Here is a 22,160-nt window from a genome sequence, read left to right on the forward strand (position 1 = left end):
AACATGAGGGAAGGGGGTGAAAAAGAGAGGGAGGCAAACCATAGAATACTCTTAACTATAGAGAACAAACAGGATTGCTGGAGGGGAGGTTAGTAGGGGATGGGCTGAATGGGGGATGGGCATTAAGGAGGGCACTTGTGATGAGCACTGGGTGTTACATGTAAGTGATGAGTCAATGAATTCCACACCTGAAACCAATATTTCACTATATGTTAACTAACTAGAGTTCAAATAAAAACTTGAAACAAATTAATTAATTAATTAATTAATTAAAATTTGCAAAACATAAAGGCTGGATACTGAGAAGAGAGAGAAAAAGAAGAGAGGATACCAGAATTTCCTTCAACACTCATTATCTTGACTGCTTGCTTTCCGTTTGGTAGCTCCTTCAATCCTCATCATGATGCTGTGAGGTTGGAATTATTACTCCGTTTCCAGGAAGAAGGAAACAGGCCCAGAAAAGCTGTACAACTTGCACAGTTCTTAAAGCTACCATGCCAAGCTCGTTCTGCCTGAGGTGGAAAGCCACGGCATTCCCCTAATCTTGTGCCACCTTCCTTCTGAGGTTGGAAGGACACTGAGGCTTCCGTCAAAGTGAGAGAAATCGATTGGTTCAGCTATGGACATGTTAATATGAGATTAACAGAAATGGCTGCTTTGTGGAGATACCTGGTATTAACTCATTGACCTTACACTTTTATTAAACTTCCATGGCCCACCCTTGTTATCAGTGCATATCTTTTCAGAGAACCCTGCCCTATTATTTAATGTGTCTTTCTTTGAACAAGCTTCAATGTCAAAGATGAATGTATGAGCAAAGTGAACATATTTTAAATTTTAATAAAAACAATTATATTCACGTGAACAACATTTGGCTTACATTTTGGGTCTCAGACAATTGACTGTTTGTAATTGCACATGTGTACAGCAACTGTACTCAATAAGGACAGACTAGGGGCTCCCAGCTGGCTCAGTTGGCAGAGTGACTCTTGGTTTTGCAGTTGTGAGTTCGAGTCCCACATTGGGTGTAGAGATTACTCTCAAAAAATAAAATCTTCATAAAAAAATAAAAATAATGAAGAGTGATTAATCATAGGTCCCAAAAAGGCACAGAGGGGAGGCTCCAAATAAACAAGAAAGCAAATTTATTCAAAGAATCTAAACATACAAAATTTCATCCTGTGGAAAAGGAAGCTGTTTGCTGTATTCCCCAGTCCTAAAGTTAAGACTAACACTAGAAGAGACATCCGCCAATGACCAAAGCACTAGCAGTGTTATTTCCATCTGAAAATAACATGTTCTAGTTCAAAGCAATCTTGAAACCCAGTACAGAATATTGACAGGATATTGACATCTATTAAATTATAAAACTATATTCTTTCCTCCTCCTTCTCTGACAGGGTCACACCTCAGAATGAAGGGAGATGTATGCAGCCAGCAGAGACACTCTGACCACTTCTGTTAGGTGAGTAAATTTTTTTTTTTTTTGGAGGCACATTATACAGTGTTCTCAGGAAACCAAGTTATTTTGGAATAAAAAATAAAACTTTGACTCCATCTGTGTATATAGGAGAAGACTGTATTTCAGGCAGGAAATGCCCCTGTTAGAGAACCCCCTGCTTTCCCTACTAAGCTAGTCATTGCCTTGCATGAGGCATATTGTGCAGTCATCTGAGGGCTCCAGCTGAAGAAAATCTCTGACTTATATATCTATAAATATGGGACCAGAGAGCTTATCATATCCAGGAAATGTCATGAGAGTAGTTATTACAGGAACTATTGGCCCTCTGGGAAATTGCAGGATTTCTTGGATTAAATTTCTGAACCTGAGCCAGAGCCAGAGCCAAACCAAGAAATATAGATTAGTGACTGGAGAAAGACTCATAACCTTTTTTCCTTAAGAATATCTCTACCAAAAGGCCCCAGTGATTTTGATGATTTGTCTTACTATTATAGTTCAGTTTCTTAAATATGGAGCATAGCAATTATCCTGTTCTACCTAATATATTACTGAAAGTGGGCCAGAATTCTCATTCTCCGGGGACATGCCCTTCAAGATAAAATGTAAACTTTAAGGATCTGCTTGCTTACCCTTTCTACCTCATTCCTGGTCCTACCCCCAGATGTACCACAAGTCAAGCCACTGAAAACTTCGTTGTCTCATTTGAGTCTTTGCACAAGCTGTTCCCATTGCCTGGAGTATCTGGCAAGCCTCCAGATTTTTGGAGAGGCTAATTCTTACTCATCCTTCAAAACTCCACTCCAAGCCACTGCTCCAGACTGTCTTCTCTGGGCTCCCAACTCCCATCTAAGAGGGCATTCTCCTTCTGTGCTCTAGAAGCACCCTGTGCTCACCTCTCCCACAGCACTGATACTGAATCGTTCCTGTGACCAGTATTACCATCAGGCCATGAGATCTTTGAGGCTAAGGATGATATCTATTACTCAGAGATCCCCAAGATACCATATATATAATATTTGGCACCTAATAGTCACTAAGAAAGGTTATGAAATGAATATATGAATAAAAACAATTCAATACTTTAAAGCCATAATCTGTTACTGGAAAGTTAATGGAAAACATTGGGAACCCAAATAGATACATCATAATGAGGTGCAGTCCAAGTACCATATTTGCTTTTATGAAAGACATCCCTGCTTCCAATCTTGTCCTCATCATACTTTTTTTGACTCTGTTACAGAATACATTCTCTGAACAAAAGTCATCGTGTGTGTGGCCCTTCACAATCTGCCTTGGATTACATTTCCAGTTTTGTCCCTCCTCCAGTACCCCACTATGACGCTGTGAGCCCACTTGCTGTTCTCAAGGCACCCTGGGATCTCTCCTTCCCAGTGCCCACACACAGGAAGTGTTCCATCATCATCTGTTTAACAAGGAGTAAAGGGCCAAGCATGTTATAATGTACTAAAGCTCGTAGACTGCAACTGAGAGGGAAAATCTTAGCTACATTTAGGTGCCGTGACCTACCAAATGATAAGCAGTAAGTTAAGTACCATGAAAACAAAGGTGAATAAGCTATGCTCCCTGTCTTCACAGAATTTGCTGCATAATCCTAGGTAAAAAAGACACAGAAATAGATCATTTATTTTTAATGGTGAATGCAATAAAATTATGCACAGTTCAGAAAAGACTTCCTAGAGAAGAGGATTCTTGAGCAAGTCTTGAAGGATGAATAGGTCTATCAGTTTAAAAAAGGGTGCCTCACGGGGGTACCTGGGTGGCTCAGTCTGGGAAGCATCTGACCCTTGCTTTCTCCTCAGGTCATGATCCCAGGATCCTGAGATCAAGCCCTGTGTTGGACTCCACGCAGAGCATGGAGCATGCTTAAAACTCTCTTCCTCTCCTTCTGCCCCTCCCTCTCCAGCTTGCACGTGCTCTCTATATGGATATTACACGCCCCCACCCCACCAAAAAAAGCCCAGGCAAAGGCAACCAAAGGTATGGAGCCATGAAACAATATGGCATAAAAACTATGAGTAGTATAAGCAAAAGGTGGCAATGGCCTGAACTAGAGCAGTTATAACAGACATGGAGGGGAGGGGATCAATTTAGGAAATAAACAGACATAGGATCCACATCTTTGCTGATGACACAATGGTAGGAGGTGGAGATGAGGTGAGATGGTGGAGAAGGGAGTTTTAGGGGGGAGTGGGGAAGGAACTGAGTTCTAGTTTCAATGTGTAGAGTTTCGATAGCTGGGGGACATCCAGGTACCATGAGCAGTAGATAGTTTGATATACAAGCAGACATATGCTGCTGCTCATTTGCTGTACAATCCAGGTTCTTATAATCAGAATAAGAAATCTAAGATGGTGAGAGAAAAGGAGATTGCTTGAGGAAAATACATACAGACAAAGCAGCCGAGGACCAAGGACGACAGAGCTCAGCATCACAGAGGAAAGGCAAAGAAGGACTAGCCCAGGAAGGCAATCAAAGGAAGCAGGAAGAAATTGCAAAACAGGGGTGACTACCTCAGGAAAGGCAAGGGCATCGAGTTTGAAAGAAAAAAAAATCAAGAGTGAACACTGCAGCAGAGTAGTCCAAAAAAGATAAGAACAAGAAAATAATCATTGGGTTTGGCAAGATGAATGTCATTGGGCTGATGCTTATGTTGGCAAAGATTCGGTGGAATGAAGGGGGTTGCCAGGAATTTGCAGGGAGTTGATAGGAAAGGCAGGTGAGGAAGGGAAGACATTGGGTGTAAGATGACCCTTGAAGACGCCTGAATGAGATAAGAAGAAAAGAAACAGGGTAATATTGGAGGTGGGCAGGCAGGAGATATTGTGGTTCCATGGTCACAGGAAAAATTATATTAGGATAGCAGTTATAAGAATGTGGGGAACTGGGAGAAGAAGCCGCTGAAAACAAGAAGGTGGTGGACAAAGGAAAGCTCACTAAAAATGACCTCCTCATTGCCTTGTGTGTTGTTTCTTATCTTCTCCCTCAGTGTCAGCACACTGCCCGACAGGTGTCCAATGTCTGCTCAGTGGAGAAGTGAGCGAGGAAGCAACATCCCAGAGGAAACCAGCAGAAAGCCATCAAGGGACCAGCGGGAGAGACTCAACAACTAAAAAGACACTTCATTCTCTGAAACAGAAAGATATGAAGCAAAAATGGATTTCCATGCCAGAACTTTCTTACATGGATAGATTAACTTTGCGGACTGGCAAATGCAAGTATTTTAAATCTGCTAATTAACACCCAGGAGTTACTGTCTTATTTACTGTCTCAATACTTCTTAAATAAACATTTTTGGGAGGGTAAAATATATACTTCCTGGCCTTCTGGTCTATTTTTCTAGCATATCACTCCTTAAAATATGTTAAGCCCCTTAGGAACATGATTCTTGACTTTTATTTTTTTTAAAGTTTTAATTAATCTCTACACCAACTATGGGGCTTGAACTCACAACCTCAAGATTAATAGTCACCTGCTCCACCCACCGAGCCTGCTTGAGATTCTCTCTCTCCCTCCCCCTTTGTCCCTGTCCCCAGCTCACAAGCACTCAAAAATAATAATAATGATATGCGTTTAAGTTTTCTCCATGTTTTTCCATGGCTTGAAAGCTTGACTTTCGTTATCCCTTACACTTGGTTTGCTATATTCAATAAGTGCTTGTTGAATTTATTAACTGAAAACTACTAGGGTCAGAGTCCCTGTGATTGTACTGGGTTCAGAACTCTGAGTAAAATGGACTATATAACCTAGAGGTCTAGGTTTAAAGAACTCCAAACCTTAGGACTATTTATGGGTTCAACAATGTCAGGAAGTTGTCAGAATAACACAGAAGTGACTGCATAACACATTTGATCCACAGTCCCTCAACATGGCCATTGAATGAACTGAAAATGCTTCTGGAAAACATCTATATTCCTGGTTCTCCTTCAGGTGCTCCACTATTAGCGTTCAGGACATGACACCAAGAGAACATCTTTTCAACTTGCTCAAATCTCTTACCATTCCCAGGTCATACCAGCCACCCTCTCTGCCTCAAACTCCCTCCCACCTGTATTCACCTGGCCAACCTCTACTCAGCATTGAAGATCTGATTCCAGCGTCACCTACTGACCAAGATTTTCCAAGATCCACGTCTCACCCTACAGGGATTATTCCTTTCTTAAGACACTAGACTGTTACATTATAATTATTAACCAGATGGGTTCAACCAAGTTTGCCTTTTCATGTTTATATCCCCAGTATCTACTACATATGCTGGCTTGGTCTAAGGCAAGAGCTGTGGAAGTGATAAAAAGTGGTTGACTTTGGGTTATATTTTGAGGATAAAGCCAGTAGGATTTGGCGATGGCAACTAGATGTGGTGTGTAAAAGAGGAGCCAGGGCTGGCGCTAAAGTTTTTACCCTGAGTACCTCGCCATGTAGAGTTCCTGCCACCTGATACCAGGAAGATTGTGGGAGGGGCAGGACAGGCATTCAGTTTTCATCGGAGATGTCCTTAAAGCAAGTAGAGAGGGTGGAGGAGGCATTTCGATAGAGGAGATGAAAGGGAATGGTCTGTCCTCTATAAACTTGGAAGTCATCAGTATGTAAATGTTATTTAAAGCCATGAGACTAGATGAAATCTCCAAGGGATAAGTATAAATAAACAAAAGGAGAGGCCCCAGGCCTGAGACTTTGGCACTCCAGCTCCAACATGGGTACTCCAACAGTCCTAGGAATGACCTGTGCCCTAGGAGGTAAAGTTGGGGGAAACCAGGAATGCAATGCTTGGTGTCCTGAAAGTTATACGGGGAAGTGTTTCAAGGGGGAGAGACTGATCTTTGGGAAATTGGAGGTCACTAATGCCCTTGATTAAAAGGTTTTATAGAATCATGGGAGCAAAAGCCTCATTGGAGTAAGGGCAAACGGAAGTGGGAGGAGAGACGTCTGAGACAGCCCGTGTGGACAGATCTTTACAGGAGTTTTGGTATAAATGTGAGCAGAGAAACGACACTGTAACTAGAGAGTAATCACAAAGGCTTTGTTTGGTTTTGATATTTATTTTGGTTTTGTTTTGTTTTTTTTAAGATTTTACTTATTTGTCAGAGAGCATGAACAAGCAGGGGAAGCAGCAGGCAGAGAGAGAAGCAGGCTCCCCACTGAGCAGGGAGGCTGATGCGGGACTCGATCCCAGAACCCTAGGATCATGACCTGAGCTGAAGGGGGACCCTTAACTGACTGAGCTACCTACGCGTCCTTGATATTTGTTTTAAAGACGGGAACTATTATAGAATGTTTGGAATTAATAACAATGATCTATCAGAGAGGGGGAATTGGTGAGGCATTAAAAAGAACCTGAATGAAGATCTGATTACAGGGTAATTAATAAAATCAGTGTCTTTGAGCAGTTGTGGATTGAGGGGATCTAGGAGACAAGTGAAGGGACAGGGCTTAGGGATGCAGAGAGTAACGGAGGGAGAGCAGGATATGGGCACAGGCAGGTGGGCAGGTGAAAAAAATTCTCTAATTCCTTGTAATTACTTAACAATAGGAAGCAGGATCATCACATAAGAATGAGATGGGGAAGGTGATGAAAGTTTGAGGAGAGAGGAGAAGATGTGAAACACTTGTCTAAGACAATGTTTCTTGAACTTTTTATTATTATTTTTTTTTTAATAGGTTCCATAACAGTTTGGAGCCCAACATGGAACTTGAACTAAGGAGCCTGAGATCAAGACCTGGGCTGAGATCAAAGTCAGATGCTTAACTATCCCAGCAACCCAGGTGCCCCTCAAACTTTTTTTTAATGCAAAGTACCTTTTACATCCTAATCCAGCACACAAGTATATGTAAACATAGGTACACATATAACTGAAACAAGCATTTCATGAATTAATATTTACTCTTATTATGTGCTGGAACTCTATTAAGTTCTTTTCTGGTCCAGTCTGTTTTGTTTTTTTAATTCACAACTGGTGGAGAAAAATGGGGGAGTGGGTCAGGGAGAGGCAGTAGGGTGGCCAGGTGGAGGGAAATGTCCATGTGAGGTCAATGGAGGTACATTTCACGTGGAGGGGGGTCCCAGCTGTATGTTTTCACGTGGTCACGTTCCTCTGCAAGGGGCAGGCATGGAGCAGGCAGAGAATTAGTTACACTGGGATTGGGGCTTTCCAGGCACCGGTGATGAAGGATGAAGCAAGGGGATTACTATGACGTCCAAGCAAGGAATCCAGCCCAGGTATGGCCATAAAATGAGGTCACGAGGGAGAGCGAGAGGAGGAGAAAAACTGGTCAGAGCAGTGGATTGGAGGCCTGGCAGGGCTGCAGAAGTGTGGATGTCGGGGTGGGGGGTGGCGGTGCAGGGGAGGTCAGGGAGATGGAGGTAGAGAAACAGGCTGTGGTGGTAGGGAAGCGGATTCCTGAAACTGAGGTTAAAGTAGGAAAGTCGTTTTTGGTCAACACAGGAGCCAGTACGACCACCGGAATAAGGACTGAGGTAAAGAAAAGGACAAGGTCCCAGGAGAAGAGGAGGTTAAGGAGCCAAGAACATGGGGTGTTGAAAGAATCATTTATCTGGATACTGAAATGACCAAAAATTGTTATGGGAATCTCAAGAAGACAATGGCAGTGAGCCAGGAGCTAAAAATATTAAAGAAATGAGGAGGGACAGAAGTCAATGATGGAGCAGGCTGGGATTGTAGAACAGTCTGATGGCAAGGATTTCAAAGCTGGAGTTTTTGGAAAGTGGAGGAGAATGGTGATGAGGGGCCATTAGGCCCCTCCTGCCCCTCCAGGCCCCCTGGTACGAGGGAGTGGGGGGCTGGTGAATGAGAAAGGCAGAGAAGCGGGGTCCTCACATAAGAGCCAGCTTTCCAGTGAGCAAAAAGTAAAAAGAATATTTAGAGAAGTGGAGGGTCTATGAATTTTGCAGATGACAGATCCAAGAGCACAGCGAAGTTTTCCCAAGTGGGAAGGGGTGAGAAGTGGGCCTGGTTAGCAGATATGCAGAACCATAAGACCATGAGCATCTAGATCTTTCTCCAGAAAGAAAATTGAAGAGATCAAATAATTTAATTCAAATATGCTACATTTATGTGAATGCCATATAAATTCTCTATGTGATAGAGAAAACTGCTTAGATGTCAGCATAGTTGACTGTTCCATTCTTTACTACCTATGGCCTCTCATTCTCTTTTAAACATATTTTTCTCTTTATTTAACATTCTTAGTTTTTTACTCAGAAATGAACACAAGAAATTTAACAATCTAGTTGAATTTCACAGAGAGGAAAAACTTTTCATTTAACATTAACTCAAAAACCAAATGATTTGTATTTTCTATTAGAAAGTTGCTAATCAGGGGCGCCTGGGTGGCTCAGTGGGTTAAGCCACTGCCTTCGGCTCAGGTCATGATCTCAGGGTCCTGGGATCGAGTCCCGCATTGGGCTCTATGCTCAGCAGGGAGCCTGCTTCCTCTTCTCTCTCTCTGCCTCTCTGCCTACTTGTGATCTCTCTCTGTCAAATAAATAAAATAAAATCTTAAAAAAAAAAAAAAAGAAAGAAAGAAAGTTGCTAATCAAACACAAATAAATACCAAACAAAAAAGGTTGAACTTTGGCACCAGTTAATGTACTTTAAAGAAAAACTAAACTTACCCCCAGAGCTCTAGCAGAGCCACCTAATGCAAAACTATGGACACATTTATCAAAAAAATTTTTGAAGTCTTCTGTCATATACAAAATGCAGCATGGGCTCCACCCACTGGACACTTTACGTTACTGCAACGTCACCCTACAACATGGAAAAGTTTACATTCATTCAATATTATTATGTATTGGGAAATATAATTTGTTGATTGTCTTCTATGTGCCAGGTACTCTTCTAGACCCTTGAGATGCAATAGTAAATAAAAAAGACAAAAATCTCTGCCTTCGTGAAAACTATTATGTGTATAACATTTCTTATTTTGTCCACCACAAAAAACTACAGGCCAAATCTGTTTAATGGATACCCTGGATACGCCTGAACCCTAAAACTTTACTAACTTGATGAATAAAAGCCAAAACAGCCTTTTAATTAAAAGTTACCAAAAGTTTTTGTTGTCCGGAAATAGAAACATTAATTCACCTCTAAGACAAAGTGTTCTCTATAGCTACAAAAACACATATTTCTGTGTTATCTACCATCCTCTTGCATTTTTTTACACAGTTTTATGAACCAACTACAAGGTCACCATTTTAAAATTTTATTTATTTTATCTCTGCAAAAATGGTATCCTGCTCTATGTGATGGGGGGGTAGGATTCTTTTCTCATTTCATATTACATTGCTAAATTTATCTATGGTGCAGATGTACCACAGTTCGTTCACCCCCTCTTCTACTGCTGAGCATTTAGGTTTTCAGGTTTTTTCTACTGTAAATAGTAGTGCCATGAGCATGCCATACATGTTCCCGGATGAATGCGTAGTAATTTTCTTAGCTATATACCTACAGTGGAATTGCCGGGCCATGGGTATGTAAGTGTTCAAAATTTGAAGACAATGTCAAGTTCTTGTTTGGAGTGACAGCAATAAATTACGTTCCTTCCAGAAACTTATAATGGATCATTTGAAACTAAATCCTTGATAGTTCCAGACTTTTATTTTGTAATATTATACAAAATGGTCCCTTACTGTGGTCTTGATCAGCACCAAGCATGATGCCAGATCGGTATGTCATCATGGCTTTATTGGCCACATAAATATGCATTTTTTCCCCACTGGTATTTTTAATAGTACATTAACAATACACAATTAACAAACGGGAGAAAATCACAAGCTTCTTAACTCCTCACTTTTATGCTTTTCTTCGTTGCTGTGTCACACGGGTTCACTGTTCGTGTATCTCAGCAGCTACATCAACGGTGAATGGTTGCAATGAATCTGGTTTTGCACACACACACAAAAAGGGGAAACCAGAGACACACAAAGTCACCATTGTTTGCTAAATGCCATTTACTCTGCAATCAAGGCCCAGAACCCCAGGGACTTGGGTGCAGGAGGCCAAGCTCTGAGTGGCCGCTTCCTAGCCAGACTGCATGAGGGCGGTGGCCAGGCTTCTGTGCATAAGAACTGCCGGTTTTGCTGAAAGCAAGCTGGCTGAGAATGATTACAAACAGCTGGTTACTCTAATTCATTATCAGAGATTTCAGGCTTAATCTTTAAGAACGGGCGGGGCCTTCCCTTGGTCAGCCACGTCCTTGGCCCATGGCCACAGTCCCAAGACCAAAACTCAAAGCTGAAGGTTCCAGGCCCCCTGCTCCTGTGGATCCGGTCATCCTTCCCCCGCAGGTGCCTCGGAGGCGCTGAAACAACTTGCCATCATTTCATCTTTAGCCAGTGGGTGTGTTGTGACTTTGCTTCCCAACACCTATTTCAGGAGCCTGAAGAGCAGGACCTGTCCAGAGAGCGGCTACGAGGCCCTTCCTGTTCTCGTGCCTTCAGTGTCCCTTTCACAGCAGCAGATTCAGGTAAGTTCTGTGCGGGTCACCTCCCGACAGAACCATGATGTCATAAGGTCCCTCTTTTTGGCATCTTCCAGACGGGCATCAGGACAAATGACAACGTCTGGATTGCACTGTACTGGGTCTTTGCCAGCCAGACCCACTGTGGCGACTTGAACTCCAGCTCGCCTCCTGACATCTACAGCGATGACTGTCTCCTTCCTCTCTGCTCCTTTGGCCAGGAAGGCCAGAGCTCTTTTCCAGCTCACTTTTATGTTGTATTTTTTAATTTTTAAAAAGATTTTACTTATGGGGCGCCTGGGTGGCTCAGTGGGTTAAGCCGCTGCCTTCAGCTCAGGTCATGATCTCAGGGTCCTGGGATCGAGTCCCACATCGGGCTCTCTGCTCGGCAGGGAGCCTGCTTCCTCCTCTCTCTCTGCCTGCCTCTCTGCCTACTTGTGATCTCTATCTGTCAAATAAATAAATAAAATCTTAAAAAAAAAAAAAAAAAAAAGATTTTACTTATTTACCTAAGAGAGAGATTGCAAGAATAGGGTGGGGGGGGAGTGACTCCCCACCAAGCAGGGAACCCAGAGTGGGACTCAATCCCAAGACATCAGGAACAAGACCTGAGGAGAAGGCAGATGCCTAACCCACCCAGGAGACCCTGTTGTATTTTTTTAAGACTGCACCTTGATGGGGTGCCTGGGTCGCTCAGTGGGTTAAGCCTCTGCCTTCAGCTCAGGTCATGATCTCAGGGTCCGGGGGATCGAGCACCACATCAGGCTCTCTGCTCATTGGGGAGCCTGCTTCCCTTCACCCCCCCACCACCTGCCTCTCTGCCTACTTGTGATCTCTGTCAAATAAAATTTTTTTTTTAATCTTAAAAAAAAAAAAAAAGACTGCTCCTCAGCTCTCTGCCCCCACACATGGCACCTTGGCCCCTTTGTGTGGGGGTAGGACCCAACCACCACCTAACTAATCTGGAATGCAGGCCAGTGCACATCCCGATCTCCCAGACTCCCGCCCTCAGCCCCCCACCTGCATAAATATGCTCTTGCGTGCAATATCTGCTGGAGTTTTCCCCCATTCTTATGTTATGTGTGCTTTTCTTTGTATTTGCAGGAGCTCCCAGTGTACACGTTTAATTTTTTACTTTAAAATAACAGAAAAGTTGATACATATCCTTCTTCCACCCCACAGCTATTAACATTCCATTACATTTTCTTCTCTTTCTCTCCTCCTGTGTGTCTTTATGTGTGATCTTTATCTCCGAACCATTCCTGAATGTTATTTTCAAATATGACACTAGTTATTAAACCAATACTTTAGTATGTATTTCCTAAAAACAAAGAGAGTCTCCTACACAGCCAAATACAACTCCTGAAACCAAGAGAATAGCATTCTATACTGCCACCACCAAATGTACACATTCCATTCAAATTTTGCTAGTTGTCCCAATAGTTTCTTTCATCCTGTGTGTAGCTGGCTCTTTGGCTTCCAAGCTGGAACAGTTCCTGGGTCATCTGTTGGAATCATGACCTTGACACTTCTGAGAAGTACAGGCCAATTACTTTGTAGAATGCCCCTTGTTTTGGATTTGTCTAGTATTTCCTCAAAATTGCCTCTAGGTTATGCATTTGGGGCCAGAAGACCACAGAAGTGATTCTGGGTCCTTTTCAGCATGTTCCTGTATGGAGGCACATGATATTCAAGTTAACTTCTGTTAAGTGATTAATTTGGTGTCTGCCAAATTTCTCTTATAAATTTATATAATAAGTATTTTGAACTTATAATAATATCTAATTGATAAGCATTAGAGAGTACTTTGATACTATGGTAAATATCTATCCCATACCTATCCCTATGTTGTCACCTCACTCCTTAATCATAGCTTCCCATTAAGTTCTCATACCTGATACTTCAGAAGTATCTTGGCTATTTTTGATCCTTTTCCCTCCCACATAAATTATAAAATTAGCTTAACAAGTTCCATGATTTGACTGTAATTGCTTTGAATCTATAATTCTAGTTGTGGAGTACTGGCGTCTTTGTGATGCTGTCTTCCTTCCCATAAACATGATAAGTCTCTCCATTGATTCAAGGTCTCTTTTACATCTCTTAATAAAGTTTTATAATTTTCTCTATGGAAATCATGGAGAAATACCTCAAAGCATATAAACAGCTGGCTTCCTGATATGTAGAGCTGAGATATGGACAGAAAAAATTGGATATGCAAGTCTAATTTCACCTCAGACTGGAATTGAGTCTAGATTGAACTGGGCTGGGCTTGGCTCCAGTCATTCTGGAGGCCCCTGCAGGAGCTCAACTCAAAGTGAATACTGAAGTCCCATCTCTACAAGATGAGTATTTAAGATTTATGATGAAATGTGTTTGACTTTAGATACTTCAAATAGAATGGAAGCATCCACCACTTCTTCCTCCACTCCTGACCTGAGGCCAGTGTTCAGCCTTCCCTCTCTAGAAATCAGTAGATGCTAATATGGGTAGAGAGACTGTTAAGATGCAGGAGAAACCCAAGAAAGAAAAAGGACCCAGGGCCAGAATTCTGATATCCTAAGTGAAAGACTGTTGTTCTGTGGGGAAGGGTGGCAGCATTGATCAATGAGGACTGCAGAAGGAAATCATGAGGAGGATTGTGGGAAGAGATATTCAGGGAACTATGCAACATCCAGAAGGAAAGACCCTTGAGCAAGTGATGGACACTGTTCCACAAAGAGTCCATTGTCACCAACCCACCCCATTGTAAATTACCAGTCAGAGGAGTGTCTCAGTCAGCAGGTAGCCACCCAGACCAAGAGATCATAAGGCAAACCCTCTGGTTTCTACTACTGACACCAAAGCCAGAGCAGCAAAGTAAGTTTTATGCAAGATGGAAAGGAGCAGTCTTGCTGGTGAGGTGTAAATTCAACAGTGACCATCCCATGGCTGTTTACTACCCCAAGAAGATGCAAGAACACAGCATCCAAGGGAGTGCAATTCCACAAGCATCAACACTGTATGGTCCCTCATGATTTGGCTTGATTCAGGCACAGAAATCAGAATACTAGAAGAAACCATGGGCTCATGGCCCCCACCAGTTTGTAGTCATTGTTCCTGGCAAGAACAGTCCAATAAGATTTAACAAGCAGAAAAAGATAAGGGTATTATCTCATGAAAATCAAAATGCCTACCAGGACTCCAGCCCTTTATCGAGATACACCCAGAAATGGGCCAGGGGAATTCCCATGGACAGGGCCTCACTTTCCTCAGAAAATAGTTCTGGACAGCTCCTTCCCCAAACACACAAATAATCGAGAGTCCAAAATGATTCTTTTAGCCTGAATTTTGAAAGTAGACATTAGTTTTCCACTATAGCCACTAATATTCAATAATACATGCTTGTTTTTAAATAGGAGCTTGATCTCACAACCCTGAGATCAAGACCTGAGCTGAGATCAAGAGTTGGGCACTTAACTGAGTCACCCAGGTCCCCAAAATGTCAAAAATTTAAGTCATGTAACTTCCTGATGAACTTTTCAACATAATTTAGCTGAAAAAGTTACTTCATGTAATTAAATATATTGACCAATTACATAAACCAATTAAATACTGCTGCCTAAAATGGTGGTTTTGCTTTAGAGTGGTATGTAGGTCATTTTCCTGGACAGAAACGAGATGCAGAACTAGTTTTCTATGGAGGCAAATTCATGACAGCTCTTCTACACGTCTCTACCACAGTTATTACCCCATTATGCCAGTAACTCACTTTGTAACCTGTGAAAGAATGTGACTTACTCACGTGGTTAGATTTAGAAATTGCCAGCTATGTTTTCATTTAACTTGAGCTCATCAAGCACAGCTACAATATGGAGGCATCAATCACTGAAACCAACCTCACCATCAGAAGTTAAACCAAGATATCACAGTCAGTGAGGGGAAAATGTGATTCAAGTCAAGAAAGGAAAAAATAGAAAAAACAACTCCCACTGAATTCAATAGGAATAGTTAAAGATCTGGAATGGTTGACAATAGGTCCAACTGATGAAACATTTCCACCTGCTGGTTGTCAAGTTTTATGATTCTTTACATTTAAGTTATTTTGTACAAAATGTGATGTCCATGGATTGAAAGAAATTAAGATTTGTATTTTGAAGCTCACAAGAAGATATGCTGCATACATGTGACAATTCTTACTTCCTTGGCCCATGGCTGAGAAGACTCAGAATATGAAACGCACAGCAATCAGACTTGAGACCTTTGTCTTTAGCTTAATAAATTCAGCTAGTAACCTTTATAAGCCACTACACACACACACACACACACACACACAGTATTTTTAAACATTTCAGGACGTAGAAAATATGCTATATATACTGAACTTGGATAAACTTGGATAAACAAAGGTTGCTTCCTTTTCATTTATCCAAAGGCAATTTCCCTCTTAGTAGGCGACTTATAATTCTGATTTCATATATTCCATTTTCAGAGGCTTCCGGTGGCTCTTCCATGAAACAAACAGAAAGGTTCTCTGACTTCCAACTTCCCATTTAACCACCACTCTCTTTCTTCCATGTCTGCCATCTTGTGTAGGTTCGTGGGGGAAAGAGCAGGGATAAGCTGGGATCCAAACCCAGCTCCATTGCTTCTCAGCTGAGTGACTGGCACCTGTCCCTCATTTTCCTCTCTGCCTATCCATCTTTCAGAATGTTGTGTGCATTTAAAATGATATATGATTCATAAGGATACCAGGAAAGTACAGCTATTCTCTTCTTCACATGAGTGCCTTTCTCCATGACTATAATGCCGCCTCTCTCCAGCTATGTTTCTTTTCTTTGCTAACTAAACAATTGGGCCTTTCCTTCTGAAACATTGTTTTCACAACCCAGTTATGTTTATGATGTGACCAAATGTGCTACGCAGCTCTTTGATTTATTTTTAAATTAGTAATTCTCTTTAACTGTTTTATATGTGGCCTGAATTTTAATGCCCCATCATTATTTGAAATAAGCACAAGCAGAAGTCATTCTGGAGGTCCCTGCAGGAGCCAAAACATTCACAGAGGTGGGGGCAGGGAATGGAAAGGGGAACTATGAGGTAGAATGCCAGGGGGGCCCCCCGAGGAAGTGCTGGGAAGAGAAGGGCCCAATCTGATAATGAGAAGAAGAATTGGGGGTCAGAAAGTATGGGGCTCCTTTCCTTGCTCTGCTCTCTCCATACCACTTGATCCTAAGAGTTCATCCACCTTCTTCAAACCTCAGTTGTCTCACCTGTAAACATGTTATAATAATACTTACTTCATGGGTTCATTGTGAGGAGAGGATGACATATGTCAGACATTTTGCTGAGACAGACACTCCAAAAAAAAAAAAAAAAAACCAAAACATGATAGTGATAGCAGCAGTATTCTTAATCTCTACAATGCTAATGGGCACAGACCTTATTTTCAGTTTTACTCTATTCTTTCACTGAAACATAAGTGATGGTGAGATGTGTTCTGTGTGTGAGGCAGGCAAGATTTACATTCTGTCACGCGTTTTTGATCTTAATCAAGAATATTCAATTCTACTATAGCCAACAAGAAACGGCAAATAGGATGGATAAGACTCCTATGATGTGCTAAATAACACTAGTGAGTAAGTGAGTGGCTTGCGCAATATGAGTGAAATCTAAAAGCTGTGCTGTTGAGTGTTGATCCCTGGCCAACCGGAAGATGTGTTCAAGATAGAAGGAATGAAATACAGGACTTTTTAGAAGACAGAACACTCAAGAGTGTTTACTCATAAAGAGAAACTGATGCAAGGACAAAAGCAAAAGGTACAAACCAAACCGCCTTCACACAGACAACGTCATCTCTAAACTGGCCAGTCATTGGGGCCCCATTCTGTCTTCGCATATACTCTGTCTGAGAGATAAAGGTCACAGCTGCCCAGCAAACAAGTGAGTGAGCCACAGCTGTGACCAGGCATCCGTGCCCCTGTGCCAACAAATGTGTGTTGACCTCAGACACTTTGAGCTTGCTAAGTCTCCTTGTTCAAACTCAGCCCCAGTCTTAGGAACCACACCACCATGAGCAAAAAGTAATGCGACAGAGTTAAGAAGCAGTGGGTAAAAGGAAGAAGGTGAGAAGCAGAAGGATAGAGAGAGGACACAGAAACAACTGTGTAACACAGGCTTCAGCTGGGGTCACCTGGGTGGCTCAGTGGGTTAATCATCTCATCTCAACTCAGGTCTCAATTCAGGGTCGTGAGTTCAAGTCCCACACCGGGCCCCATGTTGGGCTCCACACTGGGCATGTCAGTTTAATTAAAAAAAAAAAAAAAAAAAAGGAAACACAGGATTCAGTTGTGTGGTCCTTCCACTTCATGCTAAATGTAAACTCACCCCAAACTTCTTTTCCCTTGCTACTGGGTATATGTTTTATACTGATCCAATAAACCATATGATTTGAGCTTGTTGATTTAGTCTGCAAGACTTGCTGCTATGACCTCTTGGATGGCTTGCCTGGGATGCACGAGGAGTCTACTATTGCATCAAAGTAATTTCCCATATGACAGATTTTTCCTTGGCACCAGAATTTCTTTTGAGATAAGAACTGGTTGGATTCTTCTACAAATCCATCAAATTGGTATAATTTTGCACAGGAGAGCAATAAAAGCTTTTTCACTGCATTTTTCTGGTGAAAGAAGTTTGGTATCTCATTAATGTTTGAAGAAGTAGTAATTTCATATGAAATTGCAGCCTTTCCTTTCAAATGCTTGTTACTAACTACATCCCCTGCTGTTATCTGCTCTCCTTTTATTTTATCGTCACGGAGTTTGGGGTTGTTTGTGCTTTTTCAAACTAATTGCCAGCACACCAGTGGGGGCCATTATCCGCAGAGGCTAGAGACACAGTCTCACCAGGAAAAAGCAGCAGAAACCCAAGTTCATATGGACAGTGGCCATAGCCAGTGCCTGTAGGTCATTCCTTTCCAGGCGAATTCTTTTTGTCTCCTCTCCTTTCCTTTTATCTTCGTGCATTTTTCCCCCACCCTCTATTCCCATCTCAGGAACCACATGAGAGTCCACTTAAGGCTCTACTCTGAATTCCTTCTCTGCTATAAAAATTTAGGGTTTTCTCACTAGATCAAGTTTGCCTCCTGGGCTTCCCAGAAAATGAGATCTCCCCTGGAGATTCCTCAGTCCTTTGTGCACAGAAGCCCCTGGCAGAGCCACCCCACTCATTACTCCGGCATGTTTATACTATTCTGAATCCCGTCGGTAGAGACGTATTACCCCCCAAGCACCAACCTCTTCCTATCTGTATATAAAATGATGACTTAACCCCGAGAGGAAGCCTTGTAACAGGGTTATTCTGTTTGAGAAGGAGTCAGGGGAAACTTTGGTCGTTTTCCCTTCATGTCCTTCTTCATAGTTCCCATGCTCTTACTCCTGGCTCTCGCAGCCAACATACACCATCTTGTGTTTCCTTCAATAGATCCTGAGAGAAAATGTCAGATTCTTCAGAATGAAATATCTACACATTTTTTAAAAAGAAAACTCTCTTGCTAATGTTGCCTGTGGGAAAAGGGTGAGGGAGAAAACCCAGTCATTTCACAATTAAGCTAAAATAAAAAGAACCAAGGTTTATGTTTCTTATAAAATGTAAAGCCAAAACTCTTTCTCTCTCTGTCTCTCTCAAAAAAAGGGAGGGCAGGGCACCTGGGTGACTCAGATGGTTAAGCCTCCAACTCGATTTCGCCTCGTGCTGTGGTCTCAGAGTCATGAAATGTAGTGCCAGGTTAGGTTCCACACTGGGCATGGATCCTGCTTAAGTTTCTCTCTCTCCCTCTCTCTCTGCATCCCCTCTCCTCCTCTCTAAAATAATAAAATAAAATAAAAACTTCATACTTCCATCCCTCTGCATCAGGAAACAAACAAGCAACCAACCAATTAATCAACAAGCAAACAATGTGGCAAAGAATAAAAGGCATTTCCTGGATCAGGAAACTGGGAAGGCTAGAGAGAAGGCACTGGACCTGGTCTCATAAAGGTTCTGGCTCCTTTTTCCACACTCCTCTTGGCTCTCTCCTCTCCTCTTCCTAGTGACTTGGTCTTCCAGGTGGCTGCTCTCGGGACCAGACGGCTGCCTACAGCCACAGGAACTGCACACCTCCTTGTTCACATCAGGAAGATGTGAACTGATCTGAGCTTCACGTGGATTGGACCACCCTCTGACCAGGATTAAAAACCATGTGCTGATTGGCTTAAAGCAGGGGTCCCTCAACCAATCCCTGTGGCAGAGAAGATGAGTTTATCTGTTAAGGATAGGCCGCTGGAGGTGGGGTCCATTGCACCAACAACAAAAACTACGGGGCTGCTACACAGAGAACTGCAGCTTCCTGAAGAAAAAATGTGAATACTATTAGGTTAAAAGAAAGGGAACTGATGGAGTATACGCAACAAACCATGTCTGCTGTGCCCACAAGGTAGAATCTTTGACTGCATACAGGTGCTCCGTATATCGCTAATAAATGTGTTGTCCCATGATATATTATCAGCTAATTTACCCTAAATCCACTGTGCTCTTACTGCAAGTCACTGCGATTGAAAGTCACTTATCTCCTGTTGCCTTATGGTAACACGGAGTATTTTAGTATGATAAGATGGAGTCATTTCAGAGAGATTAACACAATTCTACTTCCTGCTCCTCAGATGCAAACTGTGAAGAATGATTATTTAATGTTTTAACTACTGGCTGTTGACTTCAAAGACAGGCCACTCATTCAAGAACAAGGGATTTCAGCAACCTTCAATACCTTTCTCACTTAATCTTATTTCCATGCTGTGTTCCTATCAAAGTCAATTTCCTGCTGCAGTACCACCTGATACAGCCTTCCAAAAGTCAAGTCCTTTTCTGAGTGTTTTTCACATTTCAAGCATACTTTTCGGTCAGGGCCAAGTAGAATCAAAACTCAGGGGATATGGCCTTGTATTGTTTTATTATCATGCAACAGATCTTTCCCAGCAGTCCTCTGGGGGCTCTGCTGTATCTTTCGCCAGCTCCCAAGTGAAGGGTCTCAGTATTTTAATTCGTAAGACTACTTTCTGCTGAGTTACAATGCATGGCCGGGTCAGAATATCTGCAGTTTGAATTCTAGTTCCTTGACTAATTCACCATGTTGACACGTAGCAAAACTTCTTTTTTCAAAGAGCTCACAGATAAACTTCGGGGTATGGTTTGTGCTTCAATAGTAAAAGCAATGTGATTTCACAACTAGTTCCAACCCAACGCATGGTTAAAACCAGTTTACTCTAGGGTGGCCAAAGGTTTGCAATTGCCCTTACAACCAAGACCTGTTTGAATTACGACATCGGACAGGAATGGACTACTAATTTCAATGCCTTATAAGAGCTGGGGTCGGGGGTCGGGGAGACAAGGGATAGAAGATGTATGTTAAGATTTACTTTGATCAGGTAATGTAACAGACATAGAGAGCATTGTTCTTGAAAGAAAAGCTTATTACTTACAATTCCCAAGAAGAGTGGGCCTGCCATGCCCCGCCCCCCCGCCCCCCAACCACAGGGCCATAAGGATTAATAGCAGGGTGAGTCAGAAGGCAGAGGGAATGAGGGGAAAGCATGGCCCAGAGCATTTACTGTAGTTTCTACAGGAAGGAATGGAAAATTCAAGGTAGGCAACTTTGAGGAAGCTTAGGATGGTTTGAGGAAGGTTTAGATGGTTTAATAATTTCAGTGGGTTCTGGGCTAACTAGAGCTGGTCTCTAGTTGTGGTAGCTGGCACTGAGGTGATTTAGGGCAGGAAAAATATTGGCTTGATGTGTGCAGGTTAAATAAAGGAAGTAATTGGTGATATTGCCCTCAGATTGGCTGGTTTGCATATAAAAAGATATGGGTGTATTGTGTACTATCTCTAAGAATTATCTAGCCCCAGGGGGCCAGTCTCTTTAGGATTAGAAAGACCCCAAGATGTCAAGAATCATAAAATACAGAAAAAAATTTTTAACAACATGGTTAATACAGTGAGGAGAAAGGAGAAGACTTCAGTGCTTGCATTGATGATGTAAGAGTCAGGGCAAGTATCACACACACGAATCACATCTGTCCCTGCCCATTGCTGGGCTTTCATAATGTCCTTCCTATTTGCCAGACCACTCAACACCCACCCCACACCACCTTGCTGCGCACCAGGCCCCTCTCATAAGGAACATCCATATCCAACTAAAAGCTCAGGACTGTGCAAGTTTTTTTTCCAAAGTGGTTTGAAAAGCAACTGGTTTTACATGAAGGTGACTTTGCCATCTTCCTCCACTTTTCTGCCCGTTGTCCTGGACAAAGATAAATGGGAGCATAAAACTCTGTTTGCCCCCCCCCCAAGCAACAAGAGGAAATTCACACTATCACGGTAATAGGTATGGAACAGGATGGCGATATTCAGCCCTCCCCCACCCCATTCCTGTTTCCAGTCCCCAAGTCCTGCTGATGTTATCTTATTAATATATTTAATGATGACTATTTAATGATCCTAGTCCTCATCATCCCTGCTGCTTTTGATGAGGGAGCAGAAGGCTGGCTGAGGACAAAGCAAGAGCTGGCACCTTGCACCTCCTCTCCACCCGCTCCCCTCAGTAATATGTGTCACATTCCTCAGGCACCCCTGACCGCCCTAAAAGAAAAACAAATAGTTAACTTGCAGGGATCACAATCCTGCAAGGCAGGAGTCTCCCTTGGTTTACAAATGTCTTTGAGATTTACAACAAAGAAGTTACCTTATCAATAGCCCAATTTCCAAAGGCACATAACTCAGTTCCTCAAGCCCTAATGTCACCCTCCCCTCCATAAAAACTGAAGGAGGCTGAGGCAGAAGGAAAAGTAAATAAACTTATATTTCTTCTAAACCCAAATCTCACTAACAAGGACACTTGATAGGAGAAATGTGAAACTTTATCTCTAGATCTCCAAGATAGTGTAAAGAATCATTCCCAAGCATATGGCCCACTGATATACATCTAAAGGGTCTCACAAGAAGATTTTTACTACTAGTAATGAATAACCTTTCTCCCTACAATAGCTAGCCCCTCAAGATCCTGGAGACCTTGCTTCCAAAATTCCTTAGAGACTAACATCACCCTCTTTGTCCTCACCTACCCAACTCCTGTGCATATAATCAGCCACTCCTCAGGATAATGGTGCAGCAGCATCTCTGTCTGCCCACGGGT

General features: G+C 42.3%; 1 pseudogene; it reads right to left on the minus strand.

The window, feature by feature from the left end:
- Positions 1-10,650: 10,650 nt before the first annotated feature.
- LOC116593608 lies at positions 10,651-21,156 on the minus strand (annotated as a pseudogene).
- Positions 21,157-22,160: the final 1,004 nt, after the last annotated feature.

Source organism: Mustela erminea, chromosome 6 (assembly GCF_009829155.1).
Source record: "Mustela erminea isolate mMusErm1 chromosome 6, mMusErm1.Pri, whole genome shotgun sequence".
Classification (NCBI taxonomy): Eukaryota; Metazoa; Chordata; class Mammalia; order Carnivora; family Mustelidae; genus Mustela; species Mustela erminea.